The sequence below is a fragment of the Cavia porcellus genome, unplaced genomic scaffold (genome assembly GCF_034190915.1).
Source record: "Cavia porcellus strain 051 isolate PalLab524CR breed Dunkin Hartley unplaced genomic scaffold, mCavPor4.1 scaffold_15, whole genome shotgun sequence".
Lineage (NCBI taxonomy): Eukaryota > Metazoa > Chordata > Mammalia > Rodentia > Caviidae > Cavia > Cavia porcellus.
In genome coordinates, this window is record NW_026947498.1 from 4,164,137 (window position 1) to 4,189,674 (window position 25,538).

The following is a 25,538-nucleotide window of genomic DNA, read 5'->3' on the forward strand; positions in this document are numbered from 1 at the left end:
CTGTTGATATTTTTAGGAATATGATTAATAACAAGAATAAATAGGTACATAATAGACCTTAGAGTAACTGTAATGTAAAATGTGTTTGACTTAATTTTTTTTATATATTGGAAACACTACAAAACTAAATCAGTCTCTCAGGGAGATCCAATTATTAATATAGACAGCAAGGATTAAAATTTTCTATTATAAAATACAGTGATATAGTCTTTCAATAATACAAATCTCATTTTGGATGAGAAAATTTAAAATTGTAAAGAAACTAGTTCTCAAATTATTTTATAAATTCAGTGCCATCTGAAGTAAGATCCAACAGTTTTTTATGGAGCTGGCAGGATGATTTCCGAGTTCATCAAGAAGAGAAAATACTATGTGCAGTCAAATGTTTTGAAAATTTAAAAGTAACTCCTAATAAATATCAGTACATATCTCAAACCTCCATTGGTAGTAAGAAATTTACCATCAGAACAGGAATAGACAAATCAATAAAATGAGTCTACAAATAGCCCCAGCTATATATTTCATTTTAATAAAACTTAAATTCAGTAGAGAAAGCATAGATCACTAAATGGTATTTTAACAACAGTATATTTATTAAGAGAAATTAAGTTATATCTCCCTCTCCTATAACATACACCGAAACAAATTCTACAGGAATTGAAGAGCAATATTTTTTAAATTGTAAGTGATTGGGGCTGGAGATTTAGCTCAGGAGTACAAGTGCCTGCCTCACAAGAGTGAGGTCATGAGTTTGATCTCTGGTACTAAAAAAAAAAACAAAAAAAAATTGTAAGTTATAATTATAAGTACATTATAAGTAAGAGGAAATCCAGAGAGAGTTTTATGGTCTATAAGTGAAGTGGTTTTAATCAAGTCAAAACTAGATACTCCTAAAGAAAACAATGAAGGGTACGTTCTCATGAAAATTTAAAGCTGCCATTTTAAAAAAGTTAAGCAAAATCAAAATACAAATAGTCTTGGGGACAATCTTTGCAACAATAAACAGGAATGATATCTAAAATACTAAAAGAACTCATGCAAACTCACTAGAAAAAAATTTTTTTAAAGCAGAAAAACATGTTTATAGTGTACCATATACATATATCATATATATGATTTTGGTGTATATGATCAAAGTAATAAAATGATCTGACAATAAGAAATTGATAATTAAAACAAGAATATTTTCCAATTACTATAGAATAAATTTAGACTAATATAAAGTAGTGTTTTCATAAGAATCTTACAGTGCTTAGTTTTTTCATGCATTCTTGGTAAAATCCAAGTAGTAATTTTACTGGCAATAAGTTTTTAAAATAACCAAAATAACTTCTAAATAGCAATTTCTAAAGAAATATGCACATGTATGTGTGCTGTGTATAAAGGTAGCTAATGTAATACTGGATTCAATAGCAAAAAAATAACATCTAATAGGAGAGAGGTTTAATAAATTTTGGTCCTCAATTTAAAATATTGAGCATAAATACATATATATATATGATACATATGATAGAAAAAGGCAAATCATAGAATAATTATAGTATACTATCTTTTTTATCAAGTCATGTATGGTTTCTCTCTACAAATAAAAGGTCTACAGGGAAAGACCTGGAGTTCTCATTGTGTTCCTTCACTCTGACTGTCATAGAATACAATATACAATTGTTTTAACACCCATCATATGAACTGTATTTTTTTTGCTTTCATATCTGCATCCCTTTCTCTATCTTTTTAGCAAATCGTGTTTCCTTTTTCTCTCCACAAAAAAATGCCCTATAAAAGTATTTGTTAAATGGCCACGCCACTCTACTGTCCTTGGCCCCATCCTATTCAATATTTTAGAGATTTAACAAAGATGGTATGTTGCCCAGTTTCAACTCCATTATTGCCATTTACCATTTCCATGATCTTGGACATGTTATTTAAACTCTTTGGGCCTCACTTCCCTCATCCATCAGAAGAAGAAAACAATGCTCATGTCTTTGCATCATCTGGAGGATTAAATAATGATATATATATATATGAAAAGTCACTAGCACAATGCTGGTGTATCATTATCTATAGCTTCAAAACAAATCACTCCAAACTTCGTAGCATAAAACAATAACAGTGATTTACTATGAATACAAACTAGATTTTGAGCAGGGCTTGACAGGGCCAGCTCTACTAGTATAAGCTAAGGTAGCTCAACTAGAGTTAAAAGATCACTTCCTAGACAGTTTGTTCTAGTTGTCTGATTCTCCCCATAAGTGCCTCACTATATATTTTGGGCTTCCTCTCATCATGGTGGTTGGATTGCAAAACTAAGCCTTTAAAGAGACAGAAAATAGAAGCTGCCAGTTTATTAAGCCTGAAGCTTTTATATTATACTACATATTGTTCAAGTAGTAACAAAGCCCAGGTCCAATCTGCTTCTGGACACAAATTATTGATAACCCTCATGCATGCACAGGCAAACCATACTAAGACCTCCCAGGATCTTATCTCTCTAGATCATGTCCAAGGAAAAATAAGGTTCCCTGTATGTGACACTTTGGGTAAAGCACACTTACTGTTCATCACCATCTGAATACTACAAATTGAACAGACAAATTATCTACACACATATACACACTACACATACAAAAGTAGACAAAATGTGGATTACCACACTCCCATTCTGAAGGAAGGAAAAGGAGGCACACCATCGGCACTGGTCCAGAGCAATTCTGAAAACCAGCACAGATGTTATAAATTTCTTTCTAGAACCCAGTTTTCTCCAGTGTAATTTCTAGTTGCACTCTCTGGTATCTTGCTTCTGCCCCTGAGTATCCTTCCTTGTCTGTAATACTAAACTGGTAATCTTGTAAACTTTTCAATTTAATTCTTCCATAGGTTAGGGCCCTGTCTCTGTCTCTCTCAATCCAATTAGGTGATGTTTACAGTCAACAAAGTGCTCATAGTCAATAAAGAAAGGTTATTATAGTTACTGTTTTATATAATATAGACAAAGTTATAAAGATACCTTACCAGGAAGGTATACTTACTATATTAGTCAGTTTTCCATCACTGTGACAAGGTACTTAAAATAACCAACTTAATAAGAGGATTATTTCTCCTCATTATTTTGCATAGGTTTCAGTCCATGGTTCTCCAGCCCCATTGTCTTTGGGTGTCTTTGGGATTGTGGCAATGCAGTGTATCATGGCAAGGAGCACATACCAAAGGAAGCTATTCAACTCACAGGTGCAAGAAATAAAAAGGAGACAAGAAGGGGTAAGATCTCAAAACTCCTTTCGAGGGCATAATCCCAATGGTCTATTCTCTTCCAACTGTGGCCTGCTTTTTAAAAAATTTTTTAATTATTTTGAAGGTAGTAAAATACAACAGAACAAGACAGGACAAAGCCAATTGAGAATGCAGTGAAATTGGTACAGAACTTCACAGTAGGTTACCGGGATAACAGCAATAGGTACCATAGTATATCTCATTATCTTCACAATAGTTGTTCTTTCAATCAGGTATAACAAAATCAAATGAAATATAGAACATTATGGAATTTATCAAAACAGAATATTGAATATATCAATACCATTAATCAGAACAAAGCAAAACGGTGATAACAATATTTGCCTTCAAAGAAATGGTAGAAAGAAATCCCCCTTATTTGCTATATTGCATATGGTCAATCTCCCAAGAGCTGCTCAGATCTCTCGCTCCCATTTGCTAATGGGGGAAGGGGTTGGGATATTTTATTCTGTAGGCTCATGAGTAGTCTGCTTTTTAAAGGTTCTCTAACCTCCTAATAATGCCACAGCTGAAGACCAAGTCTTAAACACATAGGCCTTTTGGAAGACATGCCAAATACACAATATAGCACTTACCAACACTTTCTAAAGACAGCTAGGTTAAACCCAATAACATGAAATCTAGTAAGGATAAATGTAAGTCCTGCTTTTGGACACTGAAAATCAAGTTTGAAATTGTAAGATGGACAGCTTTAGTTATTCTCATGCTTACCTCCCTAACTAAGCTGTACGCTTTTAGTAGAGGAAAATTAGAGATATCTGGCTGACATTTATCTTACAAAAGATAAACAAAAGCAGGAAGACAGAGACACTGTCAGTGGTACCCTGACAATGTGGATGATCATCAAGATGATAAGGAAAATAAAAGTCCATCATCATAATGACTTTTAAGAAAACACATGACTTCATCTGGACAAGAGGAAGTCTTAGAGTAGTAGGCTGCCATCTCCATATATTTAATAGGCTGTCCTATAAAGGAGGAGATAGATGGACTTAGCTCCAGAAGACAGAACGATCCTGAATAGGCGGCAGTTCAGGGAGACTTGACTTCTGTCAGAATGCAAAAGCATTTCCCAATGCCCAGAGCCAGTATTCTCAACCTCAACTTCCCACGGGCATTACCTGAAGCTTAAATAACACTGATGCCAGCTCTCCTGAAGCAATTCTACCACAGTCACTGAGAGTAAGATGCAAGCAATAGTTTACAAAATCTATCACTTGATTACATTGTACTTCCATGACTATCCATATTGGACTGAACTTCAGTAAATACCAAAGAGTGAGCTCATTCACAAAGAACCGACATGCCCATTTACCAAAAGTGTTCAAACAAGCGTCTGAGTAACCATCAGTCAACACTTCTTTCATACATGTTCTGTACCAAGTGAGAAGAAGATAGACCTTAAGACCCAACTCTAAGACCTTCAGATTCAAGGGCAAGGAATGAATCGATTCTACTGAACAACAGAAATGTCCTGAAAATGCCCAAGCACTAAATAAACTAAGCCCGTGTGTTCCAATCATGAATCTTTTTGTTTTTCCCTCTTCTGATACAGGAAGCTATATCCAATCCTCAGAACAAACTTCCTTGCCCAAAAGGACAGCTTGAGTGAGAAACAGGAGGAAGACGAGGAGGAAGGGCTTATATAAGCCCATAACATGTCTATTTAAATATAAATGACCTTATTTCCACAAGGAAGCTCTTCCAGTTCCATAATTTCTACCAACTGGGGTCCTCAACCAACTCCAGCTCTTTGGATCAAGCTAAAGTATTCTCCTTTTCTGAATTACATCTGTTTAAGCATCCACAGATAGCTAGTATTTCCCACCATTTATTGTTGTTAAATCAAAGTCCACATAAGGTATTTAGTTCTCATAAATATAAATAAGATCCTAGAGCATCAAACATCTGATGCTGTGTCCCTCTCTGATCTTTTTCCAGTTCTATTTCTACACCTTCCTATTATTGAAGTGCTACAATTTATTAAAACATCCCAGCTGTGTTGCCAACAGCCCAAATCAGGAAATAAACCATATTTATCTGCCTCCTGACAAAACCATTTTTCACAAACAGAATTCTTCCTTCTTTTCTTCTAACTCACATCATGAGAGAAGACACTACTGCAGCACACAAACCAAAGGTTGCTATCTAGTGTACATCAAGATTTTTCAACATCCAACTTTTCTAAGTGAAACTGTACCTCCTGTTTTTCTGTTTGCAGAAACAGGACTCCTTCACACAAGATATTAACAAAGAGTGTTGGCCAAAAAAGAATTTTTTTGGTTTTTGTTTTGTTTATGGAGTACAGATTAAAAAGAGGGAAATTGTTTTAGATCATGGCACCATCTTCTGAAAGCCAAGTGCACATCACAAAACTTTCCTGGTTCATTTCAAGCAACTGTTTAGTTCATCAATGCTTTATTTGTGAAAGCAAATACTTGGCCTTACAAAACATCTATTCAAGCATCAATGACTCAGAATTCTGGGACTTTCCAACTTCTCTGGGAATCCTGTTTATGATACAAATGCCTAGTTAATAAAAGCCTGCCTTCCACGTGTCAAAGACTTTTATGATCTTAAAGAAAGAAAAAAGGAGAAAGTTGTACTAGCCACTTTTCTTTGTTCTTCTTTTGCTATGTAAATGACATTTGTGAGGCTTGCCTGTACTTGAAAGTAACCAAAATATTTACAGAATAGTGAAATTACTCGGTATGACTCTTTAAAATGGATATGTCATGCATTTGTCCAAACTCACAGAATGTTCAACACCAAGAGTGAACTTGGATGAAAATTGTGAACTCTGAATGATAATTATGTATCAATATAGGTTTGTCAACTGTAAGAAATGTACCATCCTGGTATGGGTTGTTGTTAATGGGTGAAGCCGCACATGTTGGAGTGGTTACATAGAAAACCTCTGTACTTTCTGCTCAGTTTTTCTGTATACTGAAACAATCCTGTTAGAAGTTGGCCTTCCTTATATACTACAGTCTCTTCAAAAAAAAAAAAAACCTGGAAGAGATTTTTCTTATCAAAACACAGGAAATTGGGGCTGGGGATTTAGCTCAGCGGCATAAGCACCTGCCTTGCAGGCAGGCGGTCGTGAGTTCGGTCCCCGGTACCGATAAAAATGAAAAAGACAAAAAAAAAAAAAAAAAAAAACACAGGAAATTATGGGTGCATAGTAGAAGGTGGCCTTTGGAAGTTGGAGATTTTATTATGTTGTTATTATGTTGGGATGTTCACATCTGGTTTCCCCACCCCGCCCCGCCTTGTCATCTCCTTCCCAAGGTCTTTGCATGGCTGATTTCTGTCTCTCCTACAGAACTCAATGTAAATATCATCTCCTCTGTGAAGCCACCCCTCCCTTTACCTCTCTAAAAAGCTTTCCTACTCACTTTGTGCCACATCATCATGGTGAACAGCCAGACCCAGCCTTTTCCCATGAGTCAGCACCACTTGCGGACTGTGGAGGAAGCAAACAAGAAGTCACCAAAAAGCCAGAAGCAAGCTTTCCCTGAGAATCAGCACCATGTGCAGGCCACCAGGAGGACAGCCAGACCCCAGCCTTTTCTCATGAGTTAGTGCCATTCATGACTGTGGGGGAAGAGAACAAGAAGTCACCAAGAAGTAAGCCCTCCCTACAAATGGATACCATGTGTGGGCCACCATGGGACAGCCAAACCTCAGCCTTTTCCCATGAATCAGTGCCATTTGTGGACTGTAGAGGAAGAGAACAAGTAGTCACCAAGAAGCAAGCCCTCCTTGTGAATCAGTACTATGCACAAGCCACCAGGGGGAGAGCAGACCCAAGCCCCTGGTGCACAGGCTGGGAAACAAGAAGAGCCAAGTCCCCATCCCATAAGCAACCAGCTGATCTGCAGAAACACAGGCTATGATGATAGCTATTGAGGTGAAATGCAATTTGATGCTTGTAGTGTTTGGTAGTTCTCTCACTTTGCAGGTCTAGGGACAGCTGTTTGATTACCTATTCAGAGGATAATGGTACACAGTATGGCATCTATGGGGGATCTCTTTTTGAAGGTGGCAACTATTGTTAATTCCCTATTATCTTGTTTTGAAGTCCTGTATGATTTTTATTGTTTTGTTGGGTTGGGTTTTATTATTTTGTTTTCTTTGATTTTGTTATATACGATGGTATGGCCAGCTATTTCAAAGATAGCAAGACATATTATGGTAGCAATTTTGGATTTAATATTGTCTTGTTTTGAAGTCCTTTATTACATTCATTGTTTGTTTTTGTTGGTTCTATTCTGTTCTGTTTTGTTTGATTTTTACCATGTTTGAATGTATCTCCAGCTATTTTGAAGACAACAAAAGGCATTGTGGGAACCATTGTTGATAAGTCCTCTGTCACTTACACTGGTTTGTTCTAATTGGCTTTATTCTGTTTTATTTTGCTTGGTTTTCTTCTCTTTAAAATAAAAATTAAAGAAATAAAGTAAAATAAAACAAAATTGAGGCTCTCAACCCAGAAAGCTCATTGGAACATGCTATCCAATTAGTCAAATAAAATAACAGATGAAAAGTATAGAATACTTTTTCCTTTCTAAGGGAAATCGCCACCTCACAAGGCAGCTACAAACATCTCAGACATATCACAATAGGAAAATCCAAAAGAATTTTCAGAAAATCAGCATTCCCAATGAAATATGAGCATTCCCAAGGAAATCAGATAAATAGGCAGATATATAGATATAGATAGATAGTCATTGTCATATATATAGATTCCATATTATTAAATATAGCATACAATAAAATACATATTTATAGATATGATCTTATATTTAGTTACATGAGCATACATATATACACATATACATACATAAAAAACCTAGTCAGTTGGTTACTCCATTTTAACCCTTTACTGCATTCACACTCTTGACCAGTTCTTGTCAAGACAAGAACTCATAGCCTTTGACTTTAAACTCTGCCATATAACTTGCTTTAACCACAGGCACGCAAGTAGAAGGAAAAGTTGCCAGTTCCTAGTCCACAATTTCAGTGGCCTCGTTTATTTTCATTTGTTACCTGCCCCTTCTGCTGTCGCCAGGACCTCATGCCATAGTTAACTCTGTGGTTAATCTCCCAACAGTAAACAGAGAACCAGGAATACCTGGAGTAGGACTACCAGCCACACCCACAGATGCATGAGCATCCACAATCAATTCTGGTTTTCAGGCCCAGAGTTTTGGGATGCCACTATGTAGTATTATGTTGCAAATGATAACTTCCACTCACCAAAGAGAAACTAACAAAGTCTTTTCTGTCTCCCCTGCTGCCTGCTACAATTTGCTAACTTCACATGTAGTGATTTGACAAGAGATTGACAGAGCCTGAAAGAAGGGTTAGGAAGGGGAAAACAAGGAAGGTATTGTAGCCAATATAAAATACTTCACATACAGAGACATCACATTCTGAGATATTTATGAAGATTTCAAAAGTGATGAAACATTATCACCTTCTTAGGAAAATGGTTTTTAAAAATTGAGTGAGGCCATTTATAAGCTCTGAAGTCTCCTAATTAATGGAAAATTCCTTTGGAGGTTCCATGATTTGTTTGCCAACTCCCAAATATACACACAGCCAGACTTCCTACATCTCACAACTCAACCTTGTTAGCTAAGGCATACTCTCATCAGTCTCTTTCCGAGATATGACTCACCTCTATTTTCCTTTTTCCTGACATTGGTCATCTATGCCACTTCCTTTTCCCACACTTGACTTCTTACGACCAAGCTACCAAAAATGTGTATAGTGGCTACAGTCATGATGGAGAAGCCAACAGACTTGCACATTCCTTAGGGATTTATTTGTTTTTATTGATGCATGAGATTGCACATGGGGGAAAAAAATGAGAACTGCAAGGAAAAGGTTTCTTTGATCCTAAATCTGGAAACAAAATGCATTGACACAAAGCAATGAAAACCAGAAATGGTAAATGAGAAACCACAGCTTTACTCTCAAAATTAAACATCATTATCAAGTTTTTGTATGTCCCCAATGGCCTCTAAACTTTCCATTTAAAATCAAACTAAAAGTATGGACAGAGCTGACAAGGCTCTTATAACTGGCAGGCTCTTTGCCTTGGTGAGATCTGCCAAGCTTATAAACCTTATACTCGGCTCGTTGCCACTCCCCTCCCCAAAGACATTAACACCTGTAAGCTTCACCCATACATAACTCACCTCAAACACTCTATTATCTTGGCAGTCTCTGGAGTCTCTTACCAAGGTTCTGGGCTCTTTTAGTCAACAAAACCAATCTGACATCCTCATATTAATTACTAACCATTTCCCCTTGTAGGCAGCCCTAAAACCCCAGTTAGATCTGTCTGACCTGTTACATAGTATGTGTTTCTGAATGTAACTTCCCCTGTGGCTGATTTAGAACTGGTAAACCTGGCAGATACATACACCAACAAGAGGATCTTTCTTGTAGACACTAGAAAAAGGGGAATTCTACAGAGAAACTGAAAGTTATAAATAAAGAATTTATATTGTTCATTCACTGGGTATTTATTGATAGCTTATTGGAGTGCAATACAGATCAAAATAACAGTTGCAGTCATAAAAACACCTTTATATCTTGTTCAGTTAGAGGAATCATAGCTTGTTTAAGAGGAAGAAAAACATGATTCTGAAACCAGAAAATTCTAATGAGCTCAATTAGATGTTTAAATGAGATGAGTTATGGACCAGTCCCCTTGCACATTAAATTAACCTTTTCTGAAAGCACTGGGTCTCCCACAGATCCTGACCACAGTCAGAATGGCTGCAGTGATGAGATGTCTGTCATGCAAACAAGTCCAGGCAATGAGCAGACACTCTTCATCCACACCCGCTTTCTTCCCTCTTGGACCACTCTTTATATTTCTATAAACAGACCTTCTGTTATTTCAAATTAGCATAACCATAACCAGAAGCCAGAAGCATTTCCAAGAGCAGACAAGCATTTCCAGGGGTACAAGTCGTTTAGCTCCCTTCAGGCTGCTAGCAGATGTTTCCAGAGAAATTTGAAGGCAAGTTCTGTACTAAATTTAACAAATATGATTGATTTTTGCCATCCACCCCAAGTATCAAAATAGCCATGTCTAGTCTCAAATTGGCTGCCAAGCATATTTAATCTTATATAAACTGAAACTGGCCACATTTTTTAAAAACTTTAATGAATTTTTGCCTTCATTAAAAATTCAGATCACTTCTATTTATGGAAAATGGGAACCTTTGTCATCACCCCATTCAAGATACAGATCAGCTAAGGATCCACTTTCTCCTGGCACCTGCAAGTGCAAGTTGGTAATATCCACCCTGCTGCAATAAAAATGTATCATCAACTCCGCTTCTGCTGGAACTGCCATCTGGTGCAAAGATCAAAGGGATCTTTCCCAGCAGACTGCTTGCTTACAGTCCTCTGGCTTGTCAATGTGGCCTCAGCTGTCCCCATTTGTCCTATGCTACCTAATCACAGTAATTGCCAGTCTGCTAAGTCACCTCTGACCAGAAGGAAAATGCCCTGCAGGCACATTTCACAGACCCTCAAGAAGACCTGAGAATGAATTTACAAAAGAAAATTATCTAGTCCTATTTATACAATGCCACTGACACTAATAGGTTTTTTCCTTTTTATTAACAGCGTCCCATTGCTGGGCCACAAACCTCCAAGTCCTCAGCTTGCTGTGATCACCAGAATCTGATCAAGAGATTCTTTGTAGCACTTCCCATTGTACAAAGCTATTTATTGAGCTTGGTTTGCCCTTGTGATCACAACTGCCCAGCATTTGGGCCATCTGAAATTCTTATCTGAAATCTAACCCTGATGAGGGTTAGGCTGAATTTCACCTCATTTCTTCACTATGTTTTCTGTTTAAATTTAATCCTTTTGGATTATTGTAAAAGACAGGGCTAGCATGACAAAGGGATAGAACATATGATGGTCATGCTCCTGTTCTACAACTAAAGCTAATTGGATACTTGGAATAAACATTAATATGAACATTTTCAGTATAATACCATTAGCAGCCATACAACTTTGGAACTACAAGGGTACGTGAGATCATAATTTTAAATGATTTCATAAAGATCAATTTACAGAGAAGTTATCTTGCCTAGTAATACAATTTTCTCTTATTCATTCAATCAAGTAAAATACATCTGTAAATTTATATACAGTACATTTTTAGAAGCACTTGGGTGTTGATTACATTCTCTAGTTTGTCACTCCATATTCTTTTCTTCTCTGACTGTGGAGCAGAAAGCCCTAAATTAGGTCTCCCAAATCTCCTCATATTCTGTCCCTTGTTAGGTTCTACCACAGGAGCAAACAGGAATGTGAAAGTAAGAGAAATGCTACCTTTCCACCTTTTAGTAGTACCCTTGGAGATGGCAGCAGTTGGAAAGTTTGGCAAGTTTGACTTGGAGTTTCTGCTCAGTCAGTTCACCTTTACTAGCAACAACATCGGTAATTCAACAAGAATCCACTGAGGGTCAACTATGTTTCCTTTGGCTTATTCAAATCTAATGGAATAGTGGCTTCCTGCAGTTAGAAATCCTTATGTTAACGTGCTTTCATTTCAAATCATATACAAGTCATCTGTGTTAAATTCTTTCGTTGGAATGCATGCAGTGGTTTTTCAACTGAATAATGCACTGATTGAACACTGACTGATACTCATATAAGTAATTTATCACTATAAACTGTGTTTGCAACAAAGCAAATTTTAATTAAAAGATTTAAAGGTAATGCCAAGGTCACTTCACTCAGTCTCCAACTCTGGAAAAATCAGGAATGAAACAATTATATAAATTCTGCTTTTGAGACTCTATACATTAAGAATATGAGTGGTGCAATTCTTCTCAAAACATTAGGTTTCAATTTTGTGTTTATTGGTTGGGAGCTTGTGTCCATGTAAGAAAAAGAAGGAACAAAGCAGAGGGTCAAAGACTTATTTATTTACAGATGTGCTATGTTAGCAGCTGCAATTAGTTGTGGAACTAGTCAGTTACTGGTTTGGTGCAGGATATCAGACACTGTCACTGAGCTTTCATGATTGTTCCTGACCTAACATGGCAGGTATTGGATGCCTGCACTTTGATTCATGCACATGCACAGGATATAGACATAAGAGCCTCCCAAACTAACTGGAAAGAATCCCAGAGGGAATACTGTACGACATATTAATCAAAGTCAAATGGCAGAGCAAATTGAACCGGTTCATTAATTATGAAAATTCTCTCACAAAGTGACATCTTGTTAACTATGTGGCAGCTTAGCACATTTTCACATGGTCCTTTCTGTCTATGTAGATCTAGAAATATCACTTTTAGCAGGGAATTGAGATTTTTCCTTTTTCCTCATATAACACTGTATATTAGAGTTCAGAGCTCTTTTGTCTTCTGCCATCTGAATCAGATACTTCCATTTTAACCAACCACTAACTTGTGCACAGAAGACAAATAAAAGTTCTCCACAGAACTCTCAAGATTCCCATCCCACTGGCCTGAACATACATCACATAGTGCTGCTCACTGCCAACCAGCATGGGAAACACAGTCTCTCTTCTAGGATGCATGGGCTCACCGTTACTAAAGGAAGGATAGGCCATGTTCTCCTGCTTGTTAAGATACTGTGTTTCCAAAGTATGGGTACAGGGAAAGCCAAAATACAAATCTGTTAAATGAACAACTGAACAAATGAACAGATAAAATTCTTAAATGAATGCTAATCTGTTTTAATGTTTAGATCTTTGATCCATCTTTAACTTCATTTAGTATATAATGAGAGATATTCATCCAGTTTCAACCTTCTGAAAACAGTTATCCAGTTTTCCTAGCATTACTGAACCTAGGGAAGATAAGTAGAACTCTTCAAGTCATAGGTATCAGAAACATTTTTTTAAACAGAAGCACATTTGCACAAGAAATAAAAGCAAGAATCAACAAATGAGATTATATCAAATTTTAAAGTTTCTGAAACACAAAAGAATCAATAGGTAAGGTGAAGGGACAAGCTACAGAATGGAAAAAATATTTTGCCAGCTATTTCTCAGACAGAGGACTAATATCTAGACCATATAAATGACTCAAAAAAGTTAAATTGCCTGAAATAAAGGATCCAATCAAGAAATAGGCAAGAGACACTTCCAGGAGAACATGGCAGACAAATAATAGCAGCCACGGAGGCTCTCTGAAATTACCAGCTTAGACTCCAGGAGTGGTGCCGTGTGAGGAGTCCTAAGCGAGGGGAGATGTACCCTGCCAACCCAGGAATGAACTAAGCTATGAGAAACTAACTGGAAATCCAATCCTGATGCTATAACAGGAACAGATAAAATCTCAGCATGGAAGCTGGATCCCGCACCATTGGAAGCCATGATTTGAATTTCCTGCTGCTGCTATTGCGTCCCAATCGGCACGGCAGGGAGAGGGAGAGAGACGCACAAAAGCTCTGAGAGAGGGAATAGGTGAACCAAACGGCATTGAGAGTGGGACTGGCAGGGGGTGAGTGAGAGAAATGGGGACCCTTTCATAGACTGGGAGGCTCCAACAGAGGACATTCTGGGAACAGGCAGACTAGCTGGAACAGGGCCCTGCAGTGACTTTAGTCACATATTCCCCTCTCAAGTGGGATTGGTGGGGAGCACTTGGCCTGGTGACGCCCCGGACTAAGATCCAGTAGGCTAGCCAAAATCAGGTCCCTGCGCCTGGTGGTGTACCCTAGCAGTGAAACCTTCACTAGGTTGATCCGGAGGGACGGGCCCAGCAGAGGCTGCCCAGGTCTGTGTCTCCCTAGTACACTGCAGTGGGCAGGAACACCTAGCCAGCGGATTCAAACAAACTGTAACACACAAAGAGAAAAAAAAAAAAAAAACTGGGCCTCCTACAGACGCTTGTATGGAAGGAACAAAAAGTATGGGAAAAGGGAGCAACAAGAAAGGGTCCTCAGTCGCCAATCCTGAGAACACGGATCCAGGAAAGGTAAATGCAAAAGAGAATGAAGACAGAAAACATGCAGTATCAGACACGGCACCAATAGACATAAAGCGCTATCACTGGAGCCTCATAGACAAGTTCAAAAATGAAGTATTTAATGAAATAAAGCAAGAAATAAGTAGAATAGAGAAATGCTAAGCACCGCCCAAGAAAAAACAGATGGTGGAATGGAAGAACAGAAAAGCAGGGGAGAATTGTTTGATGGAGAAAATAGAGAAAACACAGAATACATGAAGCAGGTTCAAAGAGATTACCAGGAAACTAAAAAATCTATTGAAAGCTGGCATAACAGCTTGAAAGAAACTAAAGATAGATTATCAGAACTGGAGGGCAGATTTGTAAGGTGGGAGCATGAAATGAAAAACTTCTTAAAAATAACAAGAAAACAAACAGCAATAATACAAAAGTTAGAAGATGATAAGAGGATCTATAACTTAAGAAATAAGAACATAAAAGAAGTAGGGACAGAAATCAACTACAAAAGCTATTTACAGAAATAATCCAGGTGAATTTCCCTAATTTAGCAAAAGGTAAAGATACTCAGATGTATGAGGCATACAGGACCCCAGCCACCTACAACCCAAACAGAGCAACACCCAGGCATATAACAATCAAAATTCCAGAAATCCAATATAAGAACAGAATATTAAAAGCCATCAGAGACCAGAAACAGATCACTTACAAGGGAACACCCATCAGAATTACAGCAGACTTCTCGGCACAAACCATCAAATCATGAAGAGCGTGGGGGGAAATAATTCAAGCTTTGAAAGATAAAAACCTCCAGCCAAGATTGATATATCCTGCACAACTGTCCCTAGAAATTGATGGACATACAAGGTGCTTCCAGGATAAAGAGGAACTAGGGGAATTTGCAACCACCAATTCAACTCTACAGAGATTACTGCAGGATATTCTAAAAATGAAAAATACCAAGATTCCAGAAACAGTGGCAGAGAGGCCACAATGAATGGAGTAGAAAGCGAAATAAAGAAGACAAACTGACAACTAATGACAGAAAAAGAGCTCAACAGAAATTAGGCAGAGAAGGTTGGATGGTAGGAACAGCCATTTTGGAGAAAACAAGACATCATAATAGGTAGTGCTGATTTAATATCCTCTTGTTTTGAAGTCCCATCAAGCTTTTGTTCTTCTGTCTCCATCGGTTTTAACCTGTTGTATCTTATTGGATTTTATTATATGTGATAATATAAACAAAAACCTTTATAGACAAGGAGATTATACAGAAACCATTGTTCATTTTCTGTTAGTTGATTCTAAATACCCTGTAATACTGTCATTCTCTTGAACGGTTTGACATTGTCTTGATATGTTTGATGCTACAGTATACGAAGTTATACTCAAAGATTTTAAGGGAAGAGACACTATGGTAACTACTATTATGTTGAGATTATCTTGTAGTGAAACACTATTGTGCTTAAATGGCTAGGTTTTGACCTGCGCTGTTTTGTTATTATGCCCTCTTTTTTTTTTAATCTCAATCTCCTTTTTATTATCTACTTTTTCATTTTTATCCTTTTAATTAAGGGAAAAATAAATAAAAAATAGCAGGATATATTATAGTAACCCACTTTGATTTGAAACCCTGTATTGCTTGATTAACTTGATTTGAAACCCTGTATTGCTCTCACCATCTTGTTTTGACTGATCTTCCTCTATTCTGTTATGCTTGACAGTGCCAAGTTCAAAAGTATAGGCAACAACTATGAATACAATAAGATTCATTATGACGCCCATTCTGGTTGACTATTATCTTCTTTTGAATTCCTCTAATGTCTCCAATGTTTTGGTTTTATTGGTCTTATTCTTTACTGTTTTGTTCAATTTTATTATAACTGATGATATAGGCAATTCTTTTTAAGATAACAGGCATTATGGTAACCATTGTTGATCACCTTGTATTTTGTTTTTACATTATGTATTATGTCCATCCTTTTGATTTGACTGACTCTGTCCTGTTATGTCACATTTGGTTTTACTTTCTTCAAAAAAAAAGTAATAAGAACTGTGGGAGTAATAAAACCCAAAATGTGTAATTGTCATTGTACAAAAGAAAGGAAAAGAAAGTGTTCTAAAGGATATAACTGCATACATATTTAAGTGTATAAGATAGATAACCATATTACTGAGTTTTGTTGGATCATTGAACAAAACTGCTTGCAGTCTCACTGTTTGAAAGTCCCCTCTATATGCTTCAATTTTGTAACTTGAACAACTATTTCTAAATGACAAAAAAAAAAAGAAATAGGCAAGAGAAATGAACAGATATTTCACAGAGTAAGAAGTATAAATGCCAGCAAATACATAAAAAATATGTTCAATATCTCTGGCCATTAGAGCAATGTAAATTCAAATACTAAGATCTCATCTTATACTAGAAAGAATGGCAATCATCAAGAAATCACTGACAAGGCTGCAGTGAAAAGGGAACACTCCTACGTTGCTGGTGAGAATGTAAACAAGTAAATCATTATGAAAATTAGTATTGAGATTTTTCAAAGGGCTAAAATTGGAAATTCCATATGACCCAGCTATTCCTCTTCTAGTTTTTCCCAAGTGTTTAAAACATTATACTAGAGTGATACATGCAAACCAATGTTTAATATTAGCACAATTCATAATAGCTATATCCTGGAAGCAGCCTGTATACTCAATAGAAGACTAGATAATGAGTATATGATATCATACTCGTAAGTGAAATAAATCAGACTCACATGTGTAAATACTGTATTTTCTGCTTAGTGTAAGAAATTGAGAGAGCAAATAACATGCAAAATCTTCAGTAAATACTGTGAAAGGGTAAGAAGTTGCTCAAAGAGAAAAAAAAACTTAGGGAAAAGGAAAAAAGAAGGAAGGGAAAAGAAAAAAGATTTACATTTGTATATACATATATATATATATATATATATATATATATATACACACATACACACACACACACACACACACACACACACACTTTTAAAGTTAGCTAAGATGACTGCACAACTAATTCTATTAGTTCCTGGAACAAAACAGTTAATCTTCATAGGATTAGATCAATTTTGCACGTTTATATCTGGTAACCTGAATAACTCATTTGAAGATAACTATGCAAAATAACATTAGTTATATTCCTACTACCTTGTTTTGAAAGCCTATCTTATTATTGCTTTGGGCTTTTTGTTACTGTTATTTGTCTCTGCTGTTTTTTGTTTTTCTTATGTCTTGCTTTGTTTCGTTTTTTGTTTTTCCCCTTAATACAGAAAGGATAGATGTATATGTATAGGCTTATACATGCCTAGAACTTCTCCTAAAGGAATTACAAGAACTGATTTCATTATATGTAAGCGTATGAATACATACTTTTAAGAAAATGAGACATTATGGTAGCCATTGCTGATTTTCTAATATCTTGTTTTGAAGTCCAATAATTCTTTTATTCTTTTATTAGTTTTATCTGTTTTTTATTATTTGATTTCAATATGTGTGAAGGTATGGACAGCTATTTGAAGAGACAATTATGGTAGCTATTGTTAATTTTCCTGTTGTCTGGTTTTGAAGGCCGGTAATTCTTTCATTCTTTTGCTTTGACCAGTTTTATACTGTTTTATTTTGTTTGAATTCAATGTGTGTGTGAAGATATGGACAACTGTTTCAGGGAGAACAGGACACATTATGGTAGCCATGGTTGATTTCCTGTGGTCTTGTCTTGAAATCCTGTGTTGTTTGTTTTGTTCTGATCTGCTTCGTTCTTTTCTGATTTGTTTTATTCTCTTTAGAATAAATTTAAAAAAGAATATGTGGTATCCATCCATAACACAATACTACTTGGCTATAAAGAAGGACAAACTCGGGCTGGAGATTTAGCTCAGTGGCTTACGTGCCTGCCTGGCAGGTGCAAGGTCATGAGTTCAATCCCCAGTACCAAAAAAAAAAAGAAAGAAAAAATAAAGAAGTACAAACTCAAGACACCTGCAGGGAAATGGAGGCATTTAGAAAATATCATATTGAATGAAATAAATCAGACACACAAGCTTAAATTTCATGTGGTATCTCATTTGAGAAAGATAAAGCACAAATAAAAAACATAATACAAGATGAATAAAAGACAAGGAAGTGATCTCTCACATATGTGAGGAAGTCCAGAAGACCAAGAGTGAGGGGAGAGGGGAAATAAGTAAAATAAAGATATGCCATGTACAGAATTTAATAACCTTAATGAATGTCAACATTGTATGTCATATGTATAAGCTAAGATTAATAATATCAGTAAGAATGAAAATGAAGAAAACGGATTTACAGGAAGTGGGGGGAATAAAGAGGAGTTAAAAAAAAAGTTGTATTATGTACATGTACCTATGTACCTAGTACCCAAAATGACTTCAAAATGACTTTAAACTATAAGTGCTGCAAATATATACTAATTTTGGGGGGTGGGGATTTAGCTCAGCGGCATAAGCACCTGCCTTGCAAGCAGGCAGTCGTGAGTTCGATCCCTGGTACTGATAAAAAGGAAAAAGACCCAAAAAAAAAAAAAAAAAAAAAATATATATATATATATATATATATATATATATATACTAATTTTTTTAAAAGGAAGGCCAATCTAAAAAGACAGAGAACAGATATCTAGGATGTTGGTTGTTTTTATCAATTCCTCAGAAGTGAAATTTAGTCATAATTAGATAATTTAAAGAAAAATAAAATTGTACATAAGAATCAGGAATAACAATGTAAATATCTAACTAGTGACTCTATCGTCTTCTTCTACAACATTTTCCAAACCTATATGGCCAGGGAACACTTTTGTCAGGGAATATCCACTAATAACTCCTTGTGCATTTTTTAAAAAAGACACCCTACAACTTTAGAAAGATAAAATTAACTATTCACTCAGTTTGCGACCTTAAGTCAATCTACATATTGATAAAGTACTTTTTTTTAAATAAAGCAACTACTGACAAGAGTTTCCACAGCATATTAATAGCAGTCCCACTGTATCTTCCATGCTTGTGAATAACTTGTAGTCCGAATTGTCACCTTACATGGTGGCCTCATTTCCCTACTGTCCTCCCAACAATCTGGAAAACTAAAACTGGCAGACACCTTGAAATGTCATTAAAATTACCCATCTACCTTCAAATACTGATGTCACTACACAACTAAGAGAAAAACAACATCAGAAAGAAACTCATGACATGATCTCATTCCGACTTGGGGTCTGGATAACATCACTTCCACTTTAAGTAAACACTAAAAAGGGAAGATTATCCAGACAGACAATCTTAGACATGCTACATTGGTGGATAACAGGGTTGTAACCAGCCTTCCCAGGAAATCTGGCATCTGTTCAGAAAACAAGTCTGGATTTTGAAAGACCTCTGCATAACACATTCAGTCTATGCTCAGAGGTCTCCAAGGAAGCACATTATAAACAAGAGACAACTGTGAGAAACTGATTGATGTGATATTCATGACACAGCTCTTGCTTAAAGAGGAAGTAAGGCAAATTCCCCTTCGAAGGTTTCTGAGTAGCTGGTGGCTGTCAACCACTCAAAACATAGACACATGACGCAGCAGTCTTGAGGACTACCGCTTTGCAGTTATTCCCCTTTATCCACTAGGAGAATGTGACAGCAAGGGCAAGGAGAGTAGAATTTTAGTTGATAATATAATAGCAGAACTCAATAAATCATAGAATGGGTTACTCTCATATCTCAAAGAATGTTATAACATATTAATAAAGAGCTCAGCGTTGAAGAACCTCTGTAAGTAGCGTGATTTGGGGGAAGAGTGTTGAGTAAAGCAGGACTAATATGCAACTGTCCACACTTCTACTATAGTTTTCATGACTACAATAATGAATGCTGAGTCTCCAGAAATTTAAAATGACTATTTCTCCACCCCTCTAGGCAGAAAATTTTAAGTAAGCTAAATTTAGACTTCCTTATCCATAATATAAGATTATGCTGGGAACTTTCTCCCTGACCTGGGGACCAGGTCGGTTCCCCACCAGACCGGGGACCAGGCCAGATCAGTGACTGTAGCAGCAGCAGCTGTGATTCCAACCCATTATGCAGGAACTTTCTTCCTGACCTAGGTACTGGGCCAGTTCCTGACCGACCAGACCTGTGAGAGGAGCAGAGGAGGCTGGGAATGCCGGCCAGCCTGAGGGGACACTCTTCCTGGCCTGGGGACCAGGCCGTGGTTCCCGGCTGGGTCCAGTGAGTGAGGCCATCGCAGGGAACCCCATCCCAGGCTGGCGGAACTTTCTCCCACCTGGAAAAAGCTCCAAAATACAGGAAAATGACAAAACAAAAGACGAAAATGCAATCTCAAACGTCCAGCCCATCCCAAGAAAGCCTAGGAGCCATGTGCATAGAAGAAAACACATGCCACATAACTGAAATACCTGAAATAATGGTAACTGAAATAAAGAAGCAAGTATGGGAAGCCTTAAAGGAATTCAAACTAGAAATAATCTCTCGGATAAAAGAAGAAATGATAAAAGAAATGAAGCAGCTATGCTAAACATAGCTAAAGAAGGTGCAGTTAAAAAATTGGAGGAACTAAACAAAAGGATAGAATCCCTGGGTGAACAATATAAGAAACAAACAGACTACATAAAACAGATGCAAAGAGATATACAGGAAATCAAAAACTCCATTGAAAGTTGTAAAAACTGCCTCAATGAATGTGAAGATAGAATCTCAGACCTCAAAGACAAGATTGCAGCCAGTGAAGGGGAAAGAAAAGATCTTTTAAAAACAACAAGAAATCAGGAAATAACAATTCAACACCTACAGGATGACGCAAAGAGAAACAACATAAGGTTGATAGGGATAAATGAAAAAGAAGGGGACAACTTAAAGGATGTCAAGAGGATTCTGAGAGAAGTAATAGCTGAAAATTTCCCAAACACAAGATTGGAAACTGATATCAAGATCAATGAAGCATATAGAACTCCAAATAGTCATAACCAAAATAAATCTACACCCAGACATATAATAATGACCATCCCAGAAATCAAACAAAAGAATAGAATATTAAAGGCTGTCAGAGAGAAAAGACAGATCACCTATAAAGGAAAAGCTATCAGAATCACAGCAGACTTCTCAGCACAAACAATAAAGTCAAGAAGAGCATGGAGTGATGTATTTCAGATCCTAAAGGAAAACGATTTCCAACCTAGGCTGATATACCCTGCAAAACTGTCCTTCAAATTCGATGAAGAAATAAGATACTTCCATGACAAAGATTAGCTGAAAAACTTCATGATCACCAAGCCAACCCTGCAAAGAATACTGAAAGATAGCCTAGATACATTTAGAAAAAAACCACTAAACAAAGCAGACAATTAAACAGAGCAGGAAGATAAACATGCAACAGCAGAAAGGTAATACGTCAACAATAAACCAATATATAACAGTTCTAATTATTAATGCAAATGGTCTCAATACACCAATTAAAAGAAACAGACTGGCAGAATGGATCAAGAAACAAAATCCAACCATATACTGCATACAAGAAACCCATCTAACCCAAAAGGATACTCACAGACTGAAAGTCAAAGGATAGAAAACAATACTTCATGCAACAAGAACCCAAAAAAAGTGGGGGTAGCTATTCTATTTGCAGACAAAGTCAACTTCAAGCCAATAATGATCAGAAGGGATAAAGAAAGTCACTACATACTGGTTAGGGGAAAACTCCAAGAGGAAGAGATAACTATCTTAAATATATATGCACCAAACTCCAGAGCACCCAGTTATATAAAACAAGTACTAACAGAAATGAAAAACCAAATCACCAGTAATACAATTCTAATAGGTGATCTTAACACACCATTGACACCAATGGACAGATCAACCAAACAGAAAATCAACAAAGAAATAAAAGAACTGAATTGCACCTGTGAACAAATGGACTTAATAGACATATACAGAGTATTCCACGCAACAACAGCAGAATACATATTCTTCTCAGCAGTATATGGGTCATTCTCTAGAATAGACCATACATTAACTCACAGAACATACTTAAATAAATGCAAAAGAGTTGAAATTATCCCTTGCATGCTATCGAACCATAGTGCTATGAAATTAATAATTAATGATAAAAGAGACTGCAAAAATCCCACAAACACATGGAAACTGAGTAACACACTCAAGTAATCAGTGGGTCACAGAGGAAATTAAAAAAGAAATTAAGCAATACCTAAAAATAAATGACAATACAGATACAACTTACTGAAATCTGTGGGATACAATGAAAGCTGTCCTCATAGGAAAATTTATTGCACTGAGTTCCCTCATCAGGAAAACAGAACGAATACAAATAAACAACATGATGCTACACATCAAACAGCTAGAAAAAGAAGACAAGTCAAGCCCAAAGCCAAAAGAAGAGAGGAAATTATAAAAATCAGAGCAAAAATCAACGCAACAGAGACTAAGAAAACAATCCAAAGAATCAAAGAATCAAAAAGTTGGTTCTTTGAAAGAATAAATAAAATCGATAAGCCCCTAGCCAACTTTATTTTAAAAAGGGAAGAAAGAGCTCAAATTCATGCAATAAGAAATGAAAAAGGTGAAGTCACTACAGACTCAATAGAAATACAGAAGATCATCAACATCTATTTCGAAAACCTCCTCTCAAAGGTTTAATAACACAGAAGAAATAGACAGATTCTTAGAAACATTTGAAGTACCAAAGCTAGATCAAGAGGATGTAAAAATGCTGAATAATGAAATCTCTAACAATGAAATTGAACATGTAATTAATTCCTTACTCTTATAAAGAAGAGCCCAGGCCCAGATGGATTCACTGCAGAATTCTATAAGAAATACAAAGAAGACCTACTACCGACACTCATCAAACTCTTCAATGAAATTGAAAGGGAAACAATCCTTCCCAAGTCATTCCTGGAAGCAAATATTACTCTAGTACCAAAACCTGAGAAAGACCCAACTGAAAAAGAGAACTACAGACCAATCTCCCTAATGAACACAGATGCAAAAATCCTCAATAAAATATTGGCAAATAGGATGCAGCAAATCATCAAGAAGATCATACACCATGATCAAGTAGGATTCATCCCAGGCATGCAGGGATGGTTCTACATACGTAAATCAATAAATGTAATCCGTCATATCAATAAAGCCAAAAGTAAGAATCACATGATCATTTCCATAGATGCAGAAAAAGCCTTCGACAAGGACCAACATTCATTCATGATAAGAACTTTACAGAAAATTGGAATAGATTGTCTTTACCTCAATATAATAAAGGCTGTCTATGACAAACCAACAGCCAATATCATACTAAATGGCCAAAAATTGAAAGCCTTTACTTTAAAATCAGGCACAAGACAAGGATGTCCTTTATCATGTCTCCTATTTAATATAGTACTGGAAGTACTAGCCAGAGCAATTAGAGAAGAGAGAAATATAGAAGGGATAAAGATAGGAAAAGAAGAAGTTAAACTGTCATTGTTTGCAGATGACATGATACTCTACATAGAAGACTCCCTAAACTCCATTGAAAGACTCTTAGATATAATAAATAAATTCAGTAATGTAGCTGGATACAAAAGCAATACTCAGAAATCAATAGCATTCCTATAGACTAACAACAAAATCACAGAGAGAGAAATAAGAGAAGCCACACTCTTCACACTAGCAAGCAAAAAAATGAAATATTTAGGAATTACTCTTACGAAAGAAGTGAAAGACCTATACAGGGAAAATTATAATACACTGAAAGAAGAAATTGAAGATGATCTCAGAAAATAGAAAGACATCTTGTTCATGGATAGGAAGAATAAACATTGTGAAAATGTCCATTCTCCCAAAACTGTTATACAGATTCAATGCAATCCAAATAAAAATACCATCAACATACCTTATAAATCTAGAGAAGTCATTCCTAAAATTCATCTGGAGCCAGAAGAGACGTAGAATAGCAAAGGCAATTCTAAGCAGCAAAGGCAAGGCAGGAGGCATCACAATCCCTGACTTGAAGTTATACTACAAAGCAACAGTAGTAAAATCAACATGGTACTGGAATCAAAACAGAGTAGAGGATCAATGGAATAGATTAGAAGATACAACCACAACTACAAACACACTCAACCACGTTATCTTTAATAAAGGAGCCAAGCAGGTTCACTGGAAAAATGACAGTCTTTTTAATAAATGGTGTTGGAAAAACTGGCTCTCCATTTGCCGAAAACTAAAACAACCCAAGCCTATCACCATGTACTAAAATAAAATCTAAATGGATCAAAAATCTAACTATTAAAACAGAAACACTAAATCTATTGGAAGACAAATTAGGTAGAAACCTTGAAGGCATAGGGGTAGGTAGAAAATTCATGAACAGGACTCAAACTGCACGGGAAATACTTCCCAGAATCAATAACTGGAACCACCTCTTATTAAAAAGTTTCTGTAAGTCAAAAAAAAATCTCCAGCATAGTGAAAAGAAAACCCACAAACTGGGAAAAGATCTTAGTGAACTCCCCCTCAGACAAGGGACTATTGTCTAAAACATATAAAGAATTAAAAGACCCCCAAAATTCAAAGACCCAATCCAAAAATGGGCATCTGAGATGAATACACACTTCTCAGAGGAAGAAATGCAAATGGCAAATAAATACATGAAAAAATGTTCGTCATCATTGGTCATTAGGGAAATGCAAATTAAAACCACACTGAGATTCCATCTCACTCCTGAAAGAATGGCTAGTATCAAGAAAACCAACAACAACAAGTGCTGGAGAGGCTGTGGGGAAAAAGGAACTCTCCTACACTGTTGGTGGGAGTGTAGACTGGTACAACCTTTGTGGAGGTCACTCTGGAGATTTCTCAAAAAGCTGGGATTGGAAGTCCCATTTGTTCCACCTATTCCTCTTCTAGGCATATTCCCAGAAGAACTGAAAGCATCATACCTCAGTGATATATGTGCACCTATGTTTATAGCAGCATAATTTGTAATTGCCAGATCTTGGAAACAACCTAAGTGTCCATCAACTGAAGAATGGATAAAAAAGTTGTGGTATTGGGGAGAACATGGCGGACAGATAGCAGCAGCTACGGAGGCTCTCTGAAACACCCAGCTTAGAATTCAGGAATGGTGCTGAGTAAGGAATCATAAGCAGGAGGAGATATGCCCTGGTGACCCAAGAATGAACTGGGCTGTGAGAAACAAACTAGGAATGCAATCTTGGTGCTA

General features: G+C 36.5%; 1 long non-coding RNA gene across 2 annotated transcripts in view; it reads right to left on the reverse strand.

Annotated features, from left to right (window-relative positions):
- Nucleotides 1-25,538, reverse strand: part of LOC106025329 (uncharacterized) — a 172,987-nt gene that overhangs the window by 97,334 nt on the left and 50,115 nt on the right. For both annotated transcript variants that reach the window (XR_010039268.1, XR_010039269.1), the window contains exon 2: nt 6,687-6,754. This is a non-coding gene — a long non-coding RNA (uncharacterized LOC106025329). The remainder of the gene's footprint in view (nt 1-6,686; nt 6,755-25,538) is intronic.